This window comes from Thermobia domestica, chromosome 10 (genome assembly GCF_964235325.1).
Source record: "Thermobia domestica chromosome 10, izTheDome1.hap1.1, whole genome shotgun sequence".
Taxonomy (NCBI): Eukaryota; Metazoa; Arthropoda; class Insecta; order Zygentoma; family Lepismatidae; genus Thermobia; species Thermobia domestica.
Window position 1 is genome coordinate 192139251 of NC_137463.1, and position 17253 is coordinate 192156503.

The 17253-nt window shown below is 34.2% G+C and overlaps 1 protein-coding gene across 1 annotated transcript in view; it reads right to left on the reverse strand.

Annotated features, from left to right (window-relative positions):
- LOC145662911 (inhibitor of nuclear factor kappa-B kinase subunit alpha-like) overlaps window positions 1-9673 on the reverse strand; it is a 77069-nt gene extending 67396 nt beyond the window's left edge. The window contains exon 1 of the mRNA XM_081728916.1: window positions 9428-9673. The gene's annotated coding sequence lies outside the window, so the exon portion shown is untranslated. The remainder of the gene's footprint in view (window positions 1-9427) is intronic.
- Window positions 9674-17253: the final 7580 nt, after the last annotated feature.

Genomic DNA, 17253 nt, shown 5'->3' on the forward strand with positions numbered 1-17253 from the left:
AATTTACGACATATAAAGTAAGCTAGGCACTGAAAACTAAGCGCCAATCAAGATATATACATTTCCTACAGTTCTATCTTTATCTCACCTCATTTATCTGTATATTTTCTATCTCTATCTTATTTATTCATCTAAATTAAATAGTTTAATGCATTTGTGGTATTTGTTGCCTAACCTCGTCATGGATTGATTTTTCGCTTGTTCACGGTTCTTGTACTTCTGATCTAATTTTTGTATTATATAAGAAAGCTAGGAAATAAAGGAATCAGACGAACTGTTAATTTTCTTAATGTTAATTAAAACATATTGATTTAATTTTTGTATTTTCTTAAAGAAAGTTAATAATTACATATTTATGAATATTAAAATTTGTTTTCTTTCGTATTACGTTTACCAAAGTCTTCTCTTCCTTAAGTCCAATAAAGAACTACCAATAAAAGATTGCAGCGTAGTCGCTAACACTCTCGCCTTCGGTGCGATCGGTCCCGGGTTCGATTCCCGATGGGGGCACTCGGTCGAAAAAGTGTAACACGCTCTTTCAGGCCAGCCACCCTGAATGAGGTTTTCCTGGGTTTTCTTCATTCACATCAGGCAAATGCCGGGGTGGTACCTAATTTATAGGTCCAGGCCGCTTCCTTCCTTCCCTTTCCCCGGATAGTGTGCTCCCTCAAACGTGACGGGCTAAATGGCCTTAGATGCCGAGAGCCCAGAAATCTAAAAATCCTATATCCTAATCGAGTTGAGGGAAAGATATTTTGCATACATGGTGTGTAAGACATATTTTGCATACAGGATGTCTAACACATTGAGTTTAGGAACTGTAGTATGCCGTATTTCTGGTATCACTTTTTTTTTTATTAACATTCCAATATAAAAATCAAAACTTAACACACATTTTTTCGTCCCATTGTAAGCATTTAATCTACATTAAAGAAAAAGGCGAAAAAAAAACAAACAAAAAAACAACGATTTCAAAGTGAAAAATAATAGTTAAGTGTACATATATTGGTCATTTAGCCACTAGAAATGTGTTTGACATTCACACTTATTGCGTAACTACAGTAGAAGGCCTGCTTTAAGTTTTTTAATGGAATAGGCTCACTATGTATGTAATGCAGTCAATCATATGTAGTCTGGTCGACTTACATTTGGCTTGAAAAGTTATCAAATAAAAAGCACACTTAACTTTCGTTGAAACTTCAATTTACAAAATTTAATTGTTAATTCAGTTTTTATAATTTTGAAATTCCAGTATTTCTAGTATGTAAAACAAAATCCAGTATAATTCAAGGACTTCCACTACAGTAGACATCTTGTGATATCTTGATTCGAACTTAGTACTCAGCGCCTAACATAACTTTTTAACTCGCGCCCAAACGTCTGGCGACCAAATGGCTTCGCGCCCAAACGTCACGTACCGATCCGATACACGGTCGGTTACAATAAATGGCAGCCCGAACAGCGACTAGAACCTTGAATGGGTTATATCTTACATAATCTAACATGTGGAGTATCAATGCTAAACTTAGACCCAGTATTATATTCATGTATATTAACATGCACAGTAAACTAATTAGGGTTCCCTTTTACGAACATTAAACAATTGTAAACATATATAGATGGTATCGTCATGATTCGATATTTTTTAAACAGTTCCCTACTAGACACTGAGTCTGGTAAGCCTTCAATACACCTGACCGCTCTCTTTTGCCATTTGAAAACAAAATGAGCTCCAGTAGAGTTACCCCACAATGAATTCCCGTACAGTAAGTAGGGATGAAAGAAAGCGTAGTATGATGTTATCATTAGCTCATGTCCCACACTTCTTCTATGCTTTCTCAACAGATACAGAAACCTAGTGAGCTTTCCACATTGTTCTTGTGTGTGCGCTATCCAATTTAATTTGGCGTCCAATCGTATTCCTAATAGCTTAACTGATTCGGAGCTATTTAAGTTGTATGTAAGATTGTTCAGATAGAAATAGAATATTTCTGTTTTGGAATTATTTAAAACTAGACCATTGTATTGAAACCACAGAGAAGACATCTTTACAGCTTCCGTATTTTTACGCTACAGGACCTTTAAGCTTTTATCATTTGTGATTAAAGTAGTGTCGTCAGCATAAAGGACGGATTTACACGGTAAGTAGTTTGGCAAGTCGTTCATATAAATAATAAAGAGAAAAGGCCCCAGAACCGAACCTTGAGGTACACCAGTTAAAATTTTAAGTTCATTAGATCTCACATTTTTAATTTTAACAATTTGATGACGATTGCTGAGGTATGATTTTAGCAGTCCGAGTTCGATTCCTATTATTTCATAAGAATGTAATTTGGTTACTAAAATATCATGTGGTACCGAATCGAAGGGTTTGCTTAAATCAAGAAGAGCGGCAAAAGTATAAGAGCAAGATTTAAATCCATTAGTTATTTCTGAGACGACAGACTCTACAGCTTTGATAGTGAAGAAAGTCTAGATCTAGGAATTTTTATTCAAAATATAAAGGCAGTTGAGCTTTATTGGAATGTTCAATAATTTTAGAAAAAAAAAAAAAAAAAAAATGGTACTAGCGAGGTCGGTTTATAATTATTAGGGTCTGTCTTGTCACCTTTTTTATATACAGGCACAGTAATATTAATTTTGAGACAATCAGGAAATATTTCTTTACATAAAGTCCAATTTACACGGTACGTTAAAGGATGGAGAATAATGTCAATTATATGTTTCAGTATTACAGTAGATATACCATAGAAATCTTCGGAGTGGGAGTTTTTCATATTCAACACTATTTTTAATATTTCGTCCATACTAACTTGCGTCCAGTTAAATACCACTGACACCGACTGTCTCATATTTGGCATAGCTGCGTCATTATTACCACTGACATTATTACTTACTTAAGGCGATCTTGACAAATATATATATATATATCTGTGCTCTAACTCTAATTATTCCACTTAACTAACCTGTGCATTGAATTGTCTTATGGGTGTTTTGGTGAGTATTTTCTCGTTTGATTATAGTACTTATTCTTTTACTGTTTTTACTATTGACAGCAATACGGATTTAAGCGAAATCGATCAATTATTGATTAGATATTTATCATTCGTCAAATACTCGAAAAGAAAAGGGAATACAATACCCCGGTACATTGATTATTTATTGATTTCAGAGGGGAAACATTTTACAACAGTCTTATCAAGTTTCTTACCAAAAGATCTAGCTAGATTAATCAAGGTGTGTGTAATGAAACCCAAAGTAAAGAGTGAGTAGTGAAATATTTTTATACGAGCTCTCACGTTAAAAGTAGCCTGAAACAACGAGATGTTGTTATAATTAATATTCAGTTTTGTTCTGGAGTGCACTATGACGAAAATTAATGACAGCAACCAGGGCCTAGAATTGAATGGCACTCACCAAATTATGAGCTCTGGTTTATGCTGATGATGTCAATCTGACAGATGAGAACACCAGAAAGGAATGCAGAGGTTCTATTAAACGACTTCAGGGATATGGGTTTAGAAGTAAATGATGAGAAAAAAAAGCTAATTACATGAAAATACACAGTGACCGTGAAGAATTTGAAGCTTTAAATGTAAAGAACGATAATTATGCCTATCGTACGGTACGGTTGCGAAACATGGTCACCTACTTCAAGACAAAAATGAAGACTAAAAGTATTTGAAAATAAAATCCTAAGACGAATAGTTGGACCCAAGACGGACCGGGATCGGGAACAGCGAAAATATCATACCAAGGATCTGTATAATGTATACCGTTTACCAAACATTGTTAAGGTCATTGAGCCTAGGATACTTACGTGAGCAGGTCATGTAGCCAGAATTTAAGAAAGTAGGAACGCTTTCACCCGCAATTTTAACTAGAAACCCAGTTGAAAAAAAGACCATTACAAGCAAATATAGGAATACAAGATAAAAACTGAATCTAGTTGGGTAAGGATAGAAGTCAATAGAAAGTGTCTGTGAACGCAGCATTGAACCTCACAAGTCTCTTTTTCTCTAAGTACCTCTGAAATCTAAGCTTTGAAAATGTCTATTACGACTCAATAGTTACCGAACTAGATTGGGTTCAGACTAAATGCAAGAATATCCAAAACCTTCACGAAAAATGCATTAGTTTTATATGAGTGTTTTAATTTTTATTTAACCCGTAAGTACTCGCGCCCTTTTTTGTGACAGCAGTATTCACGCGGGGGTCCAATAGACCCCCAAATTGATATTAGTTTTTTTACAATATATATATATTAATAATTAAGACAATGTAGCACAACTCTAGACTAAAAGTATTTGCTGCAATTAGAGTTTCTGAACTCGTTTTCATTTTTTTTTTTTTTTTTTTAATATTTTGTCATTAGAGCATGTGGTCAGAAATACAAAAGATACCTGTTTGTGGGGTCTGAACACACTGCGCGAGTACTTAAGGGTTAAAGTTAAATGCAGAAAATAATCAGTAAAACATATATCAGAATTTCAATGTAAAAACTAGCAGCTACAACAAATGACGGCCATGTTCAGCGACGTAACGCAATGTGCAGACGCAGAAATTTGCTGTCGAGACAAATGACCGTCGCCAGCCATCCACAGACGTTATAATACATTGCGTAAAATGGGAATATATTACCTTTCATATATCATCGTATAGCTAGAAGTGTCCAAAGTTTTTCTATTTTTGCGATGCTTCGCCCATTTAACACCCGTGAGCATTTTCTAGGATTGTTTTAGTGAATTATGACGAAAATTACTATCTATCAATATTTCATACCTTATTGGGATTCCTTCATCGAGATGAACGTTTTTAAGATATTTCCCCACATTCTTAAGGAATAAAAAATTTGAACACTATTAGAATAATAACAAAGTAACTTTCATGAACTAAAAGCTCTGAACTGTCAAAAATGAAATGAAATTTACAATTTTTCGTCTCATGATTATGCTCTGTAGCAGGATTGGCTGGTTTAAACCAGCTGGTTAAAAAAAACTTTTTTAAACCAAGAACCGAAAAATGTTCGTAAAAGTGTAAGTGTTCGTAAAATCTTGATGAACAAACATTTGTGGTTATCACGCTTCACTCCCGTATATTATTCGTATTATATTAAGACATAAATTACCCATTCATTACTCAAAGAGATTACACTACAAAAGCAACTTTTTTATATAAGTTAATAAATATTTCTTTTGTGATTTTTTAATAGTTTGTTATTATTATTATGCAATTGTAATCAAAGAAATTCTAAATATGGCTTCGTTTTAGTAATGTTTACTATTGATGGAATACATCGAAATAAAGTACTTTTTGGAAGGGGGTAACATTTATTGCGTGTAATGAGAGTATTTTAGTTTTTATATTTTTATTGTTGTATTTTTAACGTGCAAATGTAGAAAGTGTTTATTTGAATATTGTCGCAGTGGTGTTTTAATTATATTTTAAACAAATCACTGAAAATGCAAGTAGGAAGAATTACATCAGTGCCGTGTTACAATTTTGTCCATTGCTTTTTACTGCGTACCTTGGGATTAATTTCTTCGCTTTTTAAATATTTGTTCTTTCCTTTCTTTTAGACATACAATTAACTCACCACTGTGTCACTATTCATATAACGTATTTTAAGTTTTGATTAACTTAGAGAAAATGCCAACTAAGGAAGTTTACCCCGACGTATTAATATAACGACTGTTGAGTAGGAATACCGTGAATTTTCTATCAAGGATTTTCCTCTATCTACGGAACATAAGCCAACTATGGTTCTGGTTTACTTTTAGAACACAAAATTTGGAAGATCTACGGATAAAATTCAATACTTTGCATGAAAAAAAATTCTGCACGCGATAGAATTAAATACAACGTAATACAGCTGTATTTTAGATTTACAAGTGTATGTTTACTAGTGTAAAATCATTACAAATGCCTTACGATGGATAAAATACGTAAGTGCATATGAAAGACGACTGTATATGGTACCGGTACTATTTTCCACCGACAGTGTATTTTTGCAAAGTGTATAAAAGCTGTATTTTATATTTAGAAGTCAAGTGCTACTAGTATTTTGATAAGTGCTATTGAAACTTGTATCATTACCAAAATTCACCTTAATTTCACTCTTTTCGCTGACGCGTATACGCACCGTCGCTGATGCGCCTGCTCCCTTCGAACGCACTCTTGCGCTATCGCGCGGACCCATAAGCTTCACTCTGCCCCGACTCGGTTAGATAGCATCCGTGCTTTTTAGTGGACACCTAGCATAGGTTGGTCTTTGTTTTTTCATCATGCCATACATGTAGACCATGTTTGTACGAAAATCCTAAAATAATTATTTCTGATGACACCTTCGGATTTTACTTCTGATGACACCTTTGGATTTTATCTATGCCAACTGAGATACTTTCATGTTGCCCAGCGTAAATCATTAGGAAAGAATAAGAAGAAAGTTAGTGAAAGAATTATAATTTTTCAACAATTATTTCGAGTTGTGTGCCAAAAGTAAACCATTACACGACCAGCACGATAACTACTAATATTTATGGGAAATGATGGGATGAAAGGTACTAATCAAATACAATTTCGAAGGCATCAATGTATGTCACATAACAATTTCTCTAATGTATGTCTGTAACGTGCACGCTGACTTACTGTTATTGTGTATTGTGAACTGTGAAGAAAGTTTAAACATGAGTCTTTGTGGCATCAGGAAACAACTTTGGCAAGAAAATATATTAATTTTGTAGACAATGTAGCGACCTCGATATTCTCAATCTGAACGAAACGTTTAACAACTCAGTATGAACGCTAGCCTCTATACTCTATGCTACGTGTTTGCGCCCACTGGGTTTACACGTTAGCTTATCTGAAGATTGGGAAAGCGCTAGCCTGTTCCTTGACACTTGCTAATTACACTTAAGTACTCAATTATGTGTATCTATTAATTAACAAATACTTAGTGTCTAAGACCTTAGTGTCTAAGATTGTTTGGCGATGGTGGGCCAGCTTTTTCACCTATTTTCTTTTTCTTGCTATATTCTCCTCATATTTGGCCGTTTTATGGTTCCATACATTAAATTAGATTACCAACATTTAATTCACACAGTATTGCAGAGCGTGTGTTAACGAGTGAAGACGGGTTCGAGCCCCACAGGCAACGTTTTCTATCTTCGTTACAAATAGTTTACTTTCTTTTCCCACATACAGTGACTCACATTAATATTCGGACACTTACATTTTGTTAAAAGTAGGAAGGATTATGAAATAAATGAGAGCCGTGTGAGTGAAAAAATTAGGTATTTAGATATTTATGTACTTATAGAAAGAAAAGAAGTACAAATACGGTGTCTTGAACGAAAGAAGCAGAAAGAACTTACAGATACTGATGACATTGTGTATTTGCAACGCCACTTTAATATTCGGACACCTACTACATAGATGTTTTGTGTGTGTTGTTGCTTGCTCACAAACACTTCACTAGCACTTAGTGAGAAACCCACGACGTTTCCTGACTTCCTGTAAACGGTTGGACATGTTTCCAACAAGTTTGTTGGTAGAATGGAGCGATATGTCATCCCATGTTGCACGGAGAGCCCTTTTCCAATCGTCTCGTGACGTTACTTGTACCCGTTTGACCTTATGCTGTAGCTCATCCCAGATATGCTCTCTAGGGTTAAGGTCGAGACTCTGCGGTGATGTTTCAAGCGCTTTCGGACAATTATACAGCAACCATTCGCGCACCACATGTGCTTTACACTTCGGGTCATTATCCTGGTAAAATTTAAACATCCCATAATTCCTAATTTTTCAGCACTTTGGTGGAGATTTTGCCGGAGAATATTCAAATAAACCTCCTTTCTCATAATCCCTTCAACAAACACCAATTCTCGCACTCCCGATGCAAAAATACACCCCCATACCATCACACTTCCTCCTCCATGATTTACCTTAGATTGAAGATTTGCAGGATCTAACTCTGTATTTGGCTTCTACCACATAATTACCTTGGCATCGGACTCATGGAGATTGAATTTTGATTCGTCCGTAAATAACACGCCATTCCACCAAGTTGCGGGCTTCTCAATGTGAACTTTAACGAACTTAACTCTTTTATCTTTGTTAATTTTACTAATAAAAGGTTTTTTCTAGCTATTTTCCCATTAAACCCTTCACTTCACAACACTCGCCGCACAGTTTCAGGATGCATCGTCTTCCCTGTGTCTTCATACAGCTCTACTGTTCATTTCAGCGCACCTATTCCGGAATTTGCTTCACTTTCTGAATCAATTTGCTTTTCTCTCCATCATTCAGTTTCACAGGTCGGCCCTTTTGAGGCACTGACTCGATTCAAAATCTCTATTAAATCTTTATACAATGTCAAAATGGTGCTTTTGCAAATATTGAGTAGATCTGCAATTTCCTTGTACGATAGACCTTTCGCATGGTGAAAAATCACTAACTGCCTTTGCTTAAACGTTGTACTTGGTCCCTAGTGCCCCATTTTCCTTTTATGATTTATCTCGGTCACACTAATCACTCGTAAACTAAGTAGATACGCATGTTCTGTCTCGGGACAACTTAAATTGCAACTGGAACTCTTCCACTGTCTCGCTCACTATTGGTAAACAAACGTCAAAACAACTGTCCGAATATTAAAGTGGCGTCCAAAATACGGTATATTACAATTGCATGCTTATAAAGTGGACTTAGTTTTCATAATTTAATTAACTGATAGCATATTTGCTCGACTAAACCATTGCCTTTTTGCTTGTTTTCCGTTGGTTTCCCATTTATTATTTTTTACATGTATAGCAAGCAAATTATGTGTAATATCTATGGTGTCCGAATATTAATGTGAGTCACTGTAAGTCACTTCCACTTACAGTTTGTACAGGTCTCCTACGATATTTTCTTGAGTAATTGAACATCGAAACAGAAATATCAACTAACTTCTCCTGTAAATCATCGCGATTTTTTTTTTAATACAAATTTTGGCCTCTCAACTATAACCGAAACTTACCGGAACACATGAATAAACACGCGCCACTTAAATGAGGAATAATATTAGAATGTTTACTTTTGTACGTTTCTATTCAGTTTAAGGTATTAATTTGTATTAACGTACTGCGCCTTTGTGTTAATTTACAACATTAAGTCTCCCTAACATACACATAATCATACACAACAGTATACATTCGGAGAGTCGTAAACATTCGCCTATTATGATTCATACTTTTATCAGCTGAGTTGCTGTCTGACGATTGCACAACCATTATATAGCCTTGCACCTCATATTTATACCTTTCTCTCTCTAAAGTTTCAGTATCCTTCACAAAAATAAACTTAATTATATAAGAGAAGTGCTCCTGAAAATAAATCGTATTGCCTTGCTAACAAACTGTATCAAATACATACATGTCATATCATTTACCTTTTAATCCTGTAGCAGACTAAAAAAACAAACAAGAAGTCTTTGTCCCTTGTGTACTAGGCAGTATTTGTCTCATATAAGCCAAGTAACAGCATATGAAAATGATAGCAGTCGATAAAGATTTGTTTTCACATTGCCGTCTCCAAACGCGATAGAACGAACCACTACTCAGTCAAAACACTACTTTCTTCCCAAATAATCACTACTATCCACCCCCATGTCAAACCGCAAAATAAAGTCCCGACATTTTCAAGTCGGGAAATATTAAGACGATGATTAGCTGAGTAAACAAATACACAGTGTGTAGTTTTCCTAGCGGTATCCTTGATTTTGTTTCAGAACTAACATTTTTGTTATTATTATATCATTAATTTCAGAATTCGGTAAGATATTTTTTTAATATCATTTTAACTAATGAAGGGTTTGTTCGTAGAATAACTACACTTTTATTTTTATCCTTATTGGAAAGCTTTTCAGTGTAAATTTTACTTCGAAGATCATTGTATTTTAACTGTGTTTTGTATTACTATGCCAAGTTACAATCGTGCCTATCTTTTTAAGTGCAGCACAGTGATGCCAACCCATAGTAAAAAAACATTTTTGACGAATTTTTTTGAATAGGGATAAAGAGAATTTTCGTCAAAAATTGGCAGCATATATGGTTTTTTCACATATTTATTTCATCAACGCCAATAAAATTTTGTACGAGCGGTGTGTAGGCTATTGACATTTGAATAAACGTGAAATTAATGCTAATTGTCACATTTTGTTGTTGGAAAGTAAATATTAGTGTGAATGTTATTAATGCAGTAACTTGTGAATCTCTAATTGTGTTTTCGAGTTATATATATATATATATATATATATATATATATATATATATATATATATATATATATATATATATATATATATATATATATATATATATATATATATATATATATATATATATATATATATATATATATATATATATATATATATATATATATATATATATATATATATATATATATATATATATATATATATATATATATATATATATATCGGCCATTCCACGTAAATATGAGCCTAAGGACAGAAAATTGTTTTAAATATATTTTGCTCGTTATTTATATAAAAATGACCAGAAAGGTTCAAAATTTACTATGCAGATCGATTTCTCGTTAAAACGTTTTAGTTTTTGTATTTTTGAGCGATTGAAATTCTATGCTGTACGAAGTCAGTCGAATGGAGAATTTACCAACAATATTGGACACCCCTAAACAACACATGATAAGCATTTAATTCAGTTGCACTGCGATGTATACAAGCAAGTACACCTTAGGAACTGAAGCTCAGAAGTTTTAAAGCTGTTAGTATATTAAGTAGTCTACTATTTGACTACTTTTGGTACCGAAGTAATTATGTAACGCCCGTTACAAAAAAGATATATTTTTTTCTATACAACTTGTACTAAAAGTCAGAAGTAGTCTATCTTTTGCAAAAGTAAAAATGAGCACATGGGCAATACAACAAGAAAATGAATATCATTATATTTATAAATTAATAGGCAAAAACTGCGTAACGGGTGTTACATTGCCAATGTAACGGGTGTTACACGTGAATTGTTAGCTTGGTTTAAAAGTGATATTATGTGCACTTAGACTAGCTCTAAGGCTCTAAATAGGGAATTTGAAGTTAGTAAAGTTATAGAGCAGCGTTTCCCAACCTTTTTCAACTTGCGGCACACTACGGGTCTAACTTGAATTCTCACGGCACACTCATAGGTATTATTATTATTATTATTTGTAAATAGAAAATACCGTCGTATTTGTTTTCTTTGATTACTGACCTCCTTCTCACAAAGAATAAAGCTCGATCACTGGTTTTCCTCCATCGTAAATCATTATACTTACTTTTCATTCAAATTAAAAAATAGAAAACAATTCCAATGAAATATAGAACTCAGTCTTTTAAAAAATACACTTTCTTTTTCGAAGAATGTATCCAACCTTTCACAAGGAAGATAACTAAATTACGAACGAACAAACAAATCTCTTGAACTTTTAAAAGAGAATTGCGGTAATTTGTATGAGTGTTTGCTTTATCGAAAGGATATAATGAGATTTTAAAGTTTCAAGTTACGAAATACGTAATCTGTAACAATAAAGAAACAATAATGGTCATAACAGTGATAATTAATACTTTTTTCAACATTAAAAATGTACAGACAAGTAACAGTGTGAAACTTATAATTTATTAACATGGTTAATATATGTCACAATTTTAAATATTAATAAAATTCTGTTTTCGAAATACAATCTCTGTAGTAATAATGTATGTAAAATAATATATTACAATTACAGTATTTTTTTCATTGTAGAGGTTCATAGTAATGTGAAATTGAAATACACATATTTCCTATCTTGCAATTAGGTTCCTATATAATAAATAATTTTGTTTCCATTTCCTCGCGGCACACCAGCGGCCCATTCGCGGCACACCGGTTGGGAAACGCTGTTATAGAGGGTCCTCTTCTGAAGATATAAATTATGGTAAGGATGAGCAGTGGGCGAAATTAAGGGACATTATACCGGAGGTGATGAAATGCACTCCAGAGAATATAATATCTATGAGGTATCGTACGATGGGGGACTCCCTCTCATTCCCCCGTTAAGTCGCATACTCAGGGTAGTGATTAAATAGCATAAAAGTGTCATATTTTAATTGGGTACTCATTACATACCAGAAGTCTACCAATCAGAAGCCCAATACGCTGCTTTGGAAGTCTTCGTTTAGCAAATCATTAGAGGCTGCAGCGCGACAGATTTTCATTAAGAAACCAGGAAAACCCTACACTACAATGATGTGTACGCAGACTCCGAATGAAGTTGTGATCAGCCCTTTGCGGAAAGATGTTTGTGTTGGAATGTTGTCTTGCTGGCAATGAAAGATGAAATAAGTAACAAAGATTATCGTCAAATTGGAATCCGTCAAGGATTTTCGGACGAAAATTGTGATATTAGAGTTATGTTCTTGAAATCTTGTGGCGAAAAGGAATTCGAACTACGCCGAAGTTTAGAAAGTATACTAGTGACGTGCCGTAAGGGGGGTTTAGCGGGGCGACGGCCCCAGGCGCCGAAGTAAGGGGGAAAATTCGGTAGGAAAAGAAAAGGAAAGAAAAAAAGAGAGAAAAAATATTTCACATATAAGTACAAATTAGTATGCACTTAAATCCTCTTGCTGTTTTAGAATTGGTCCTATGATGTTACTCATGTTAGGGAAATGCATATATTCTGTCGACCTGACTAATATGTACGGGGGCGCCGTCGTATACTCTCGCCCCGGGCGCTGATTTTCCCACACGGCACAATGCAATTCATTTTCATGACGTGATTGGTAAACTGCCAAATCCGATTATGAAAATTAAATAATAACAAAGTTGTGTAGCAGTTTAGTTCCAGAGTTAATGTCACTGAAGCATAAGAAAAATAGACTTTTGTTGATGATCAGTGTATCAACAGACCTACATATTTAATACTGAAATTTCCTACATTCTTCTGATTTATATGTTTATTATTTTGTTTTTATTTCCTACACTGTACTACATGTGTATTTTTTTTTATCTATTAACATTGTAATATTTTGTTCTTTACATAATATGTTCATTAAAAGTGAAGTTGGTTTAGGTTCATTCGCACTGTGTAACATCCGTTACAATTTGTGTAACACCCGTTACGGTATTAAACATTTTTAAAAATAAAAGCCATTACACTTATGGAATTTCTGATTCTAATATTCATACCATCATACTTTCAGAAAAGTGCACACATAATTGGAAACAAATTCTGATCTGGACATTCGCAGAGTTTGGCTTAACTTTGCATGCATCTGAAAGTGCATGTCCAATTGCTGTAACACCCGTTACGCCACATTTTTCACTCTCACTGAGTTGTGGTATCATGTATATGTAACAAATTAAGTGTTTACTAAAATACACAGTCAAACGGTGATGTTTCGAGGCAGTTTGATATATCTTGACCCAGTAAGGACATTTCTACAACAATTTCTATTCGTCCAAATGTAACACCTGTTACGATGGAATGGCCGATATATATATATATATATATATATATATATATATATATATATATATATATATATCACGAATGAAGGAAAGTAAATTACCTAATGACAAATAGCCAATTTCTAAAATATCCTACACGAAATAACCGAAGAATGAAGTTTGCTAATTTTACTAAATTTAGTAGATTATGGCCAGGGTTGGCAAGGTAATTTACTTGTTACATATTTTACGTAAATTACGCGTAATTTACTAGTAATATAAGTCATGTAGAAAACCAGTTTTTTACGCAGACGTAGAAAACTATATTTCTTTCATTAAAACTAAGATCATTTTGAATAGTCGGTTATATTGTAAGCTTCAGGGGTGCCCACAGAGGGGGGCTATGACGCAAACTGCGTCATTGAAATATTTGGGGGGGTTAAATCTATATAAATATGTTTGAGGGAGTGTAAAAATTAATCGAAAAGAAGATTATTTCATGGAAGAACACCTACGGATAGACAATTGGGGGGGGGGTGCGTCATGGACATAAGGGGGGTTGGCACCACTGGTAAGCTTAGTTTACTTATTTAAGCATTAAAACATTATTATCTTCTAAACATTATATTTAAAAGTAATGGTTTCACGCCAAATCATAGTAATAAAAGATAATTTTGGATAGCCCCTCGCTGGCTCGCTAGTTTCCACCTATTATCGCACACACAAGCACAACCACCGAACATATAAGCACACACATTAAAGATTTAAATGTTGGTTCGGATATGTTTGAAAGTATCAAGTAACCTTTTGACTATAACAATTTATTGTTATACCTTTGCAGTTTTTAATATAAAACTCGAATCCTTTCAGTATATTTTGAAACCTATTAGAAAAGAAAAAGAGATTGACTGTTATGATCATTTCACCTTCATATTACACACTAAGACACACACACAACTGATACGAAAAATACTGAACAGAATATTGAAATACTGAAATTTTAGAATAAATTCATTTGTTTTTCTTCCACGTCCCAACGATACTGTATATACCACTTCACTTAGCACTGGACATATTGAATTTTCAATGTAAAGAATTATTAGATTCTCATTTTAAACATACACAACTGAAAAAATATAAAAGCACCCAACAGAACATTATACTACATTATTCGGAATGAACTCATTTATTTTGTTCTTTTCTTCCAAGTCCAACAACAACACTAAATATATAACTTCACTTAGCACTTGACTATCATTTGAATTTTTAATGTAGAAATTTTTCATGCTCATAATAAACAGACAAAACTGAAAAAAAAAAAAAAATTCTCAACACAATATTGAACTACTTGTTTCTTCGTTTTGGAAAGAAACGATTTATCTTTCTTCATAGTTCGAATACTGAATATATTATTTCACTTGGTTCCAATAACACTGAGTATATCATTTCATTTATAACTTAGTCATTATTTTAATCCTTAAAAAAATGTTATATGCCATTTCCATTATAACAGTACAATTCGAACACAATACTCTTTATCACACTAATATTCATCACTTGAGTGGTCTTCTAATTTGAGGGTGTAGTATATTTGAAATAGATTCTTCGAACGTTCGAAGCTAAGCCGGTTCCTTGTGACGTTATGGACAAAGAACTAATTTGAGAAAAGTTTTTCAATTTGCGCTGAAGATGTTGGGTTGTTCAGTAACTTCTTAGCAAATTCCGACAACTTCTTATGTTGCCGAGTAGCGAAATACCAGAATGTACGTGGTATTGTAATTTCCTTCTTCATAAGTTCTCCAAATTTTCCACATTTTCCCCGATGTTACTGGTAGCTAGTTATTCCTTCAGGGCAGAGGTTTTCCAACAGAAACTCCTCTACTTGTTCGTGATGCTTTTCGTTCAATTTCAGACCTTGGTACAGTGGATGGAGAACATTAGCTGCTAGACTGTATATGTTCAAGGATTGATTTCTTCTTTTTCTTCTACATGCGTGAAGAGATTCACATGAGCATCAGGGAGACGAAAATTCACCCACAATTCAACAGCGTCTACAACAATTGCCTCTTGCTTTTGGAATGCATTTATTAGTTCACTCACTGGATTAAGTACTGCGATTGTATCGGAAACTTCTTGAAGAAAGGCACTGTCATAGAGAAAGGCACTGTCATTAACTCTAGAAAGTATTTTATCAACTTTATCATTGGCAGCATCTTTCCTCATTGCAGTTAAATTATTAGAAAGGGACAGGCATGCATCTCTCTGAGAGCACCAGCGAGTATCTACAGCGAAGCATACTTTACAGCCACCATTTTCTGTAAGTTCATGTTCCCGATCAGGGTGCTTGAAAGTCTTCAACACCATATAAACTCGAAATATGATGCTTTTCGAAAGCAGATCTTTGGCTAGAAGGTTTCCAGTATGTGCATTACAGGGAGAATGCTAAAGGCCGTGAAGTTTACCCATTTTACGCATGTTACTTGCATTGTCTGAAACGGTGCAATAAACATTCACATTGCATCATTGTTTTGCTCGTTTTCTTGATTCACTGACAACGTCACAAAGAGTTTCATCTGTTTCTGATAAACCAGACATATCGAAAGCTTCGAGAAAGACGCTTTCAACTTTGCTACTACTTCCACATGCATTGTGAATAAGTGTTACGACATTTTTTTGTGTTAGTAGATTCGTTTTTCCAAAGCAAAACGCAGTCTGTGTCTTTGATAGTTGTTTTAGTAACTCCATTGTACACTTCATCGAGTAAATTATCAGAAAGTGTTTTTCTGGTTGGTGGTTTATAGGCAGGCCGCATTGTTTTACAGAAGTTTTTGAAGTGCACTGACACTACCACACTGAATGGGATGTTGCAGCCATAAAAAGCAGTGGCAAGCGCAAGATCAATATCTTGCTTCGTGGTGGGATTCATTCGATCACAAAAATCTGTTATGTGTCGTTTAGCCGTGGAAGATTTACACCTAATAGTGGTGGGACATTCTTGATGAGAAGAGGAGAGTTGATTGACTATTGATGACGTCGATGACTCCTCGGCCTCGGAAGCGATTGAGCTGGAACTGGGAGTGGGGGGGCTTTAAACTGGAGCTGAAGGATCATCTACGTCTATTGTCATTTCTGAGTTCGAATGAACTGCGGGAAAACTGGAAGTCTCCCTCTGAAGTGAAGGCTGCTGCGGCAGTGAGTTTGATTTTTTTTTTTTTTTTTTTTTTTAAGTGCTAGCCAGAGGCTAGCTCCCTGTTAGAGGGCTACACCCTCTCTTAGGTGGGAGAAGTGAAGGTATTATGGTAAGAAGGAAGTCATGGATGGGCTAAGAGTAATTTATTTATTTATTTATTTTTATTACGAGAACTAGGACATTATGATCTTTTGATCATAATCATACTTGAATGGTAAGTGTAGTTTTAATAACGTAAGAGCGGTAACAGAATAACGAGTATAATTGAACACAACATAAATATAAATATGATGATGATAGAAATATATATAGATATATATAAGTGAGAAAACAAAGCAAAACATGAAAACAACAGAAGTGCCAAAAGTAAGATGTGATAGATTATATAAATAGATGAATGAAACGTTACTTTACATATATATATGATTGTTATTAAAGAAAAATAAATAAGAAAATAAACAGTATATTATAAGCAAAGAACATTAATAATCATAAACGAAGGATTAAGTATAGCATGCACGATATTAATGATAGAATAATGGGCGTGAATGATGTGGCGAGGTGCATACACAGGACAACACG